At 50.3% G+C, this 8509-nt stretch overlaps 1 long non-coding RNA gene across 1 annotated transcript in view; it reads left to right on the top strand.

Moving 5' to 3' along the window:
- LOC139263102 (uncharacterized) overlaps window positions 1–8222 on the top strand; it is a 14413-nt gene extending 6191 nt beyond the window's left edge. Inside the window, exon 2 of the long non-coding RNA XR_011593041.1 lies at window positions 2476–8222. This is a non-coding gene — a long non-coding RNA (uncharacterized lncRNA). The remainder of the gene's footprint in view (window positions 1–2475) is intronic.
- The last annotated feature ends 287 nt before the right edge of the window (window positions 8223–8509 follow it).

The raw sequence follows: 8509 nt of genomic DNA on the forward strand, positions 1-8509 counted from the left end.
CCCACATCAGACTGCCCCCCACATCAGACTCGCCCCCCCACATCAGACTCGCCCCCCCACATCAGACTCGCCCCCCCACATCAGACTCGCCCCCCACATCAGACTCGCCCCCCCACATCAGACTCGCCCCCCCACATCAGACTCGGCCCCATAGACTCGCCCCCACATCAGACTCGCCCCCCCACATCAGACTCGCCCCCCCACATCAGACTCGCCCCCCCACATCAGACTCGCCCCCCCACATCAGACTCGCCCCCCCACATCAGACTCGCCCCCCCACATCAGACTCGCCCCCCCACATCAGACTCGCCCCCCCACATCAGACTCGCCCCCCCACATCAGACTCGCCCCCCCACATCAGACTCGCCCCCCCACATCAGACTCGCCCCCCCACATCAGACTCGCCCCCCCACATCAGACTCGCCCCCCCACATCAGACTCGCCCCCCCACATCAGACTCGCCCCCCCACATCAGACTCGCCCCCCCACATCAGACTCGCCCCCCACATCAGACTCGCCCCCCCACATCAGACTCGCCCCCCCACATCAGACTCGCCCCCCCACATCAGACTCGCCCCCCCACATCAGACTCGCCCCCCCACATCAGACTCGCCCCCCCACATCAGACTCGCCCCCCCACATCAGACTCGCCCCCCCACATCAGACTCGCCCCCCCACATCAGACTCGCCCCCCCACATCAGACTCGCCCCCCCACATCAGACTCGCCCCCCCACATCAGACTCTTCCTCCCCCCCCCCCCCACATCAGACTCCTCCACCCCCAAATCACACTTCCTCACCCCCCCCACAACATCACACTACCCCCCCGCGCCCACACCCCACACACACATCACGCTCCCCCCCGCGCACTCTCCCCACCCCCAACACAGCATAGACAGAGTATAACACACTCCCCACCCCTCACCAGCCCATACACAAGGAAAACCCGAAGATATTTTATAAATACATTAAGAGTGAGAGGATGACTAAAGAAAGAGTAGGATCTGTTAGAGACCATAAAACTAATCTGTGTGTGGAGGCGGAAGACATGGGTATGGTTCTTAATGAATACTTTGCATCTGTTTTCACAAAAGGGAGAGGCGATGCAGACATTGCAATCAGGGAGGAGGATTGTGAAATAGTAGATGAAATAAACATAGTGAGAGAGGAAGTAGTAATGGTTTTAGCAGCTTTTAAGTGGATAAATCCCCAGGCCCAGATGAAATGTATCCCAGGCTGTTCATAGAAACATAGAAAATAGGTGCAGGAGTAGGCCATTCGGCCCTTCGAGCCTGCACCGCCATTCAATAAGATCATGGCTGATCATTCCCTTAGTACCCCTTTCCTGTTTTCTCTCCATACCCCTTGATCCCCTTAACCGTAAGGACCATATCTAACTCCCTCTTGAATATATCCAATGAACTGGCATCAACAACTCTCTGCAGCAGGGAACAACAGGTTAACAACTCTTTGAGTGAAGAAATTTCTCCTCATCTCAGTCCTAAATGGCCTACCCCGTATCCTAAGACTATGTCCCCTGGTTCTGGACTTCCCCAACATCGGGAACATTCTTCCCGCATCTAACCTGTCCAGTCCCGTCAGAATCTTATACGTTTCTATGAGATCCCCTCTCATCCTTCTAAACTCAAAAGAGGAAATAGCAGAGGCTCTGACCTTCATTTTCCAATCCTCCCTGGCTAGAGGACTGGAGGACTGTTAGCTTTGTTTAAAAAGGGAGAAAGGGATAGACCGAGTAATTACAGGCCTAACCTCAGTGGTGCGAAATTATTGGAAAAATTTCTGACGGACAGGATAAATCTTTATTTGGAAAGACATGGATTAATCAAGGACAGTCAGCATGGATTTGTTAAGGGAAGGTCGTATCTGACTAACCAGATTGAATTTTTTGAGGAAGTAACCAGGAGGGTCGATGGGGGCAGTGCGTTTGATGTCATGTATATGGATTTTAGCAAGGCTTTTGATAAGGTCCCACATGACAGACTGGTCACGAAAGTAAAAGCCCATGGGATCCAGGACAAAGTGGCAAGTTGGATCCAAAATTGTCTTGGGCAGGAAGCAACGGGTAATGGTTGATGGGTGTTTTTGTGACTGGAAGGATGTTTCCAGTGGGGTTCCGCAGGGCTCGGTACTACAGGGCAATGGACCAAGAGCTGCAAAATGGGATTAGGCTGGATAGCTCTTTGTTGGCCGGCGCGGACACAATGGGCCAAAATAGCCTCTTTCTGTGCTGTAAATTTCTATGATGGCACACACCATACATACTCCCCACCCAACACAGCACACACACTCTCCCCCATCTTGCCCGCACCTGCTCCCTCGCCACCCCTCCCTCGCACTGCTCTCCCAATTTGAAGTTAGAATAATCTGGCCAATGAGTTCCCGGGGAGGTGGAGGGAATGAACAGAAATGACGTGGGATCGATTATTGCTGATTGCCTGTTTTTTCCAAATCCAGGTTGGTGACTCCTCGCTGTCGTGTCGGAGAGCCATTTGAGATCTGGGTTATGAAATGCTCACTGTGCAAAGCAACTGTGTGGCGATGGCTGACGCTGGGAATCTGTCACAACAACAGGCCCTCCCTACAAAGCAGCAAGATCTGAAGTGGCCCGGATTAACGTCTGGCCGTTCTGGGCCACGGACCTGTCGCTGTTTACCATCTCGGCGAGGAATGGCAGTGCGGTGCTGACCTCTGAGCTGCACTAAGACCTTCAACCCCCACCACCTTGAGCTACTGTTCAAACACACGCTGGGCTGCTGCTTGAAGTTCCACGTTAACTGTGACTCTCGAGAGATCCAGTGTCTAACCCGCGATGCTGATTTACCCACAGGCTGGAGCTGCCCACATTCTTTTGTGTCGAGCGTCGATGGGAGAACAAAGTCTCCAGCCAAGCTGTGGCAGGTGTCGGAGTTTGGTGCCTGGCGCCGAGGATGGGGATCCTATCAAGCCTCTGGTGGGATATTATTGTTTCCAAGGTGTCCGCGTTGGGCACTGCCACGGCTGTTTGATCTCTGTCACTGTCCTGGTGTGTGGCCAACGCAGTGTGAGCTCCCCCCGTCACCACAGGCTGTGCCCAGCAGCTTCCCTGTCTGGGTATTGCTGCTCTACGTCTCTGCTTATGATGGCACATTTAACAGCCTTCTGTTTCCCCACACAATTAGGCACCACTGCATCTGAGATTGAGTCTCCCTGTATTTAATTGCCAGTTGTTGCTCGTCTCTTGCTAACTTCGCTACAATAACGTGGCTCCCTTCTTGAAGAAAAGGATCAAACGGCTGCACTAGTGTCCACTTGCTGATCTGTGTTCAGAACCATCGGGTGTGTGAGAATGTGCCGGGCGGAGATCGGGCCGTGTGGTTCGGTGACAGACTGCCAAGCACTGAGCTCACTGATTAGTACGTAACCTCCCCCCACCCTGTTAACTGCCTGCCACTCTCTCTGAGATTAAACAAGGCGGCCCTGCCCCCTGCCGCAGCAGTTGGAAATGCTGCAAGTACACAGCAAGGCTGCCAGCGAGTTACTGTTGGGGCTGCCCTGAGCCGTTCGCCCAGAATGCTAGCCAGTCTTTTCTCTTTCGGATGCGAATTGCCCTGCTGTACTTTTGCAGCATTTAGTCACAGAATGGTTAATGTACAGGAGGAGTCCATTCAGCCTGTCGAGCCCATGCCGGCTCAGCCAGTCCCACTCCCCCGCCCTTTCCCCGGAGTCCTGTAATTATTTTCCTTCAGGTCCTTATCCAATCCCCTATTGAATTTGCCTCCACAACTGTAGATTGTCTGTGGATTGGGCACCGAGAGGTTAGTCTGTGGATTGGACAGTTGGACATCGCACGTCATCCGGTGAGCTGTGACATGCTGGGTCCCCCGAGCTCCCGGTGAACTGGGATTGAGAGTGAAAACAATGGGTGCTTTGTAAAAGGGGCCTAGGGCAGGCCAAGGTGTGTGGAGCAGAGGGAAGTGGCAACTTCCTCAGTTTTCTTCTAATCAGACCAAGATGATCCGTCAGACTGTGGCAGGTGGATACCAGTGAATCCGTGTGGGAATTCAGTGCTTCTCCCGGGAGTTGTGCTGTTGGGAGTTCCTGCATTCAAGATCAAAACAGCGGCAGCAAGAGAGCAGTTCAGTAGAGGTCACTGAGAGCTGCCAGCTCCAGGGCCTGGTGTCAGACCAAGCGATGCAGGATTCATGTGGCAGGCAGTGTGCATCATCTTGGATTTAACGGTGCTTCATAGGTAATGGTGATCCCATTGGATATCAGACCACCATGGCAGGCTGCAGGGCCACTTACTATCTGTACTCCCTGGCCTACAGCAGCAGGAAACATTTCAAACATTCAGCAATCAGGTGGAAACGAACTTTGTTTAAATATGTCGGGTGTGATTGCCCCAAAGTTTGTACGGTGCACAAGTAGCTTCCTTTATATGAGGGCAGGGCACGGCACAGGCATCAGAACACAACCAGTGGCCTGACTCTTCCTCACCGATATCAGCCCCTCCGCTGGGACTGGTCTGTGTTGATTCCGAGCCCTGTTAGACTAGCGATAGTGGAAGCATTGGGGCTGGAGGGATTTTGAGCTGTTTGTATATAGCGCAGTGTCTGTAGAATAGAGTGCTATCCTTTTTCCCCCTAATTTTTAGATCTTTTTCAAACTTGCATTTTTTTTAATTTTTAATATTCATTTAGATAAAAGTTCGGGCTGTGCAATATTATTACGTGAAAAAAAAGTGTCACGACAAGTTTTTAAAAAAAACAGAGCAACAAAATCACCAATGTCTTCCATTTGGAGATGTATAGTTCCACGCCAGTAGTGCTTCAGTAGCAGCTGTAGTGCCAAAGCTTAGAGGCAGTGCATGAGGGTAGCGGAGCTTGCCATCAGCGGTTTAACCGGAAATTCATTTTTAATGGGGTGTAGCTTAATGAACTAACCAGAATTGGGATTTATCCAGCAGGCTGGCTTTGGGAATGTCAGGATAGAAACCAGGGCCTCATACTCGTGCTCTCAGTCTCTTCTCTTCAGCCTCGGGGTTGCAATGAATCTTGACACTCGAGATTGGTCGCTGTTCGCTTGGCTTTAAGGGAAGGCAGTGAATCAATGCATTTCTGGAGCTTCAGAAAACCTATCGAGGGGGGTCTATCCCGGCCACTGGAGCAGACGAGCATCCAACCTCATGTTCCACAAACTAAATCAATCGCAACGGTCATCTGAATAATTACCAGCAGATTCTGCAAGCCGTTACCGATAACATATCAAAAATATACACGTCAGAAGCCCAGAAAGGTTACCTACTCTTTCAGCTAGTGGACAGTCTGTATAGAACACCTAGGGGTGGAGAAACTTGGGCTCCACGTCACCCTGCCGTGCAGTGTATATCTGATGCTCGGATATAAGACAGTGAGAGCCGCCTGTCGGTAGAGTTTATATGACAGTGCCTATTGTATTCCTGCTGCAGCTGTATTGTCCGTGCAGATTTGATTCCTTTGCACCGAGGCTACGGTTATATTGTAAACGCAGCCTGACTCTGTAGTTGGTGTGACTCCCCAGGGGGTGGGTAAGGGAGGACCTTCACTTCAGAGTAAATCGAATGCCCGATTTACACAACACAACTTTAGCATCGGTTCAAGCCGACACCTGCACAAGACAGTGATCCTGCCGTCTGAATGCAGTCCTAATGAGGCGAGATTCTTCAGCAACAGATCAGCTCTTTACACTTCCCACTGCCTGAAGGCGGTGCCTGGAGCTGGCTGGTCACTGTTGGGTGTCGCTCTCATTCTTTAATACAGAGCAACAGCCACCAACTATTGATATATACACAGTCAGCTGATTGTCACAGGCATCTTGAACTTATCCTGTCGTTTTCTGACCCTTTGCAGCGAGGAGGGTGGGGTCTAGTGCTGGAGAGTGAGCATCACGGCACTTTACAGGAAGCTTTTTTACAGTTATCACGAGACCTGTCTTGCAACATCCTGCTGGCTAAGACTAACTTCACAGAGATCAGATTGTAGTATAACTGTCCCTGTTCATTTTTTTTTTAAGTAGATAGCGCTTTGCAAAATAATTCAGCTTTGGATAAGATTAAATACCTCCTGGGTTTCACCTGCAAATGAAACTCTGAGCACAAATTGTAGTCACATTAAAATGCAAATAAAGCCATATAATTTTAGAGTACCTGCCATTAGTAGCAATAACTGTTGTACATGTGTTAGTGATGCTGTACCAGTATAGGAGAGGAGGGGCTCGGAGGGAAGTGGTTTGAAAAATGACCAAACAGACCTCAACCTAGTTATTGTGGAACAGGCTGACTTGTAGAAACGTTTTAAACTCGGGGTGCTGGGATTGCTGTATACCAGCCAGCGATACTGTGACCATCAAGGGGGTCACTTGGCCACTTTCTGGCTGCCGCCACTTAAGCTCCTCGAGAAAGCAGCCTGTGGCAGCACCCATACATGTCGGACAATGGGTCGGAGGGGAAACTGCAAACTCAACAATACCCAGAGCGGGCACATCCCAGCAATTTCCAGTCTGAGCACAGCACACTTTTTTCAGACTGCGAGTGCTCCTATTCAGTGGTCCGGGTGTCTGCCTGAGTTACCGAGTGGCTGCTGGGGCTCGGCCCTGTGTGAATCTGTGTGCAGACTGCAGCATTTCCACTGGAAAACAGCTAAACGTCAGTGGAACCTCAAACTGACCATAAGAATCCAGGGCAAGGGAAGCTGAGTTTTTAATTATGCATGTTCAAAAATGTATTCTATACAGTAGCTAGGTCTGTAATGGAATCAGTCCATTGTTTAATAATGCATCAACAGACACTGAGCAACAGGAATTAAAATATCCAGCAGATGGATCAACCTGTTGACTATCATGCAGTTGATTATGTTGTGAGAGATGGAGAGTGAGGCATGGTGCTGTACAGCCGGCAGGACCGTGAGGCTCACCAGCTCGGTCAGGCATTACTTCTGTCTGTTTTCTTTACACTGGTAATTTCATCCGGTGATCGGTAGTGAATCTGTGGGCAGTTCTCAGTACGTGGCTGGTTTGCAGTGGTTCACAGGTTGTGCGTGTGTGTTTTTTCCAGCTTTCTCTCTGGATCAGCCCACTGGCATCACGGGAGGGGGGGATTGGCACTGCCCATGATCAGGTTCAGGGAGCTGGTATATTTCTATTAGAGGGAGGGTTCCACAGGGAAAGGCGATCCCAAGTACTCATGATGACAAGTTTGAGAACAGCAATGGGCAAATGTCTGTACCCTCCACCCTAAGTGGGGTTTGTTTTGCCTCGTTTCCTCAGACTATAGGGAGCGGCATCTGTTCTCCCCGAGCGGTGATTAATATTCTTTCCTCCCAGGAGCAGCGTCTGCTCTACTCCCAGCCCCCAATTTCCCCATACTGTACCTGCCCTGGGAGTGTTTGATGGAATAGTGTAGGGAAAGCATTACTCTGTATCTAACCCCGTGCTGTACCTGCCCTGGGAGTGTTTGATGGGACAGTGTAGAGGGAGCTTTACTCTGTATCTAACCCGTGCTGTACCTGCCCTGGGAGTGTTTGATGGGACAGTGTAGAGGGAGCTTTACTCTGTATCTAACCCCGTGCTGTACCTGCCCCGGGAATGTTTGATGAGAGCAGTGAGAAATCTATTCCCCACAGTGACATCCCCTTACTGAGCCCCACATGGGCAGTGGCCAGGGTTGTTTGCTGGTGTAGTTTCAAACACACATTGGTGATGTCCGCAGGTGAGTTGCTGGTTTATACTGCAAGCTGATCCATTGTAAAATGTGCATTGGAAGCTTCACTGATTGGTAACTTGGAACTTGCTGTATCCGCCTGAATGAGGCTTCAGTCACAGAACTGCGCCAGGCGTTCCCTTCCCACTGCAAACTATCTGCACTGCCTGATTCAAACTGGTGTGGGTGGCGTCCATTGCTGGTCTCTGCAGTGCTCAGATCTGTCTCTTCAATAAGGCAGTGCCCTGCTGGGTTTATAACATTCTGCTGTCGACACTTGTTATTTGAATTTTTTTAATGGAATTACAGTGCTAAATGTTTTCTAGATGCATGAGGCAGCTTGCATTAAACTATGCATTTCAGAGAGAAGGGATGAGAATTGCATGAATCACTCACTGTTGTAGAATGATCCCTGGAGCTCTTAACTTCACCTCTGTACAGAACTAACAGCAATAAAAGACGCGTGTGCCAAGGGTGCACCAGTGTTTATTCTGTCTCTTTTTGCCTGTTGCTTTGTGGAAAATTATGTTTTTTGTGACTCCAAGAGCTGACAGGATGGGCAACACCGTCCCAGGAAATATTTTCATGTAGGTTTTTGTGCTGACCAATTGAGGAACATCAGTACTGTGGCATAGAACACTGCATTACAGGCATCTGGTGTCAGAGTGAAACATTCCCAGGTGGCCTTCACAGCTTCACTCAATCCCACCACAGATAGAGCTGACCAAAGTAAAGCACTTCAAATCCCTCTGCCATTCCTTAATCTGCTGAACT

The sequence above is a fragment of the Pristiophorus japonicus genome, chromosome 4, assembly GCF_044704955.1.
Source record: "Pristiophorus japonicus isolate sPriJap1 chromosome 4, sPriJap1.hap1, whole genome shotgun sequence".
Taxonomy (NCBI): Eukaryota; Metazoa; Chordata; class Chondrichthyes; family Pristiophoridae; genus Pristiophorus; species Pristiophorus japonicus.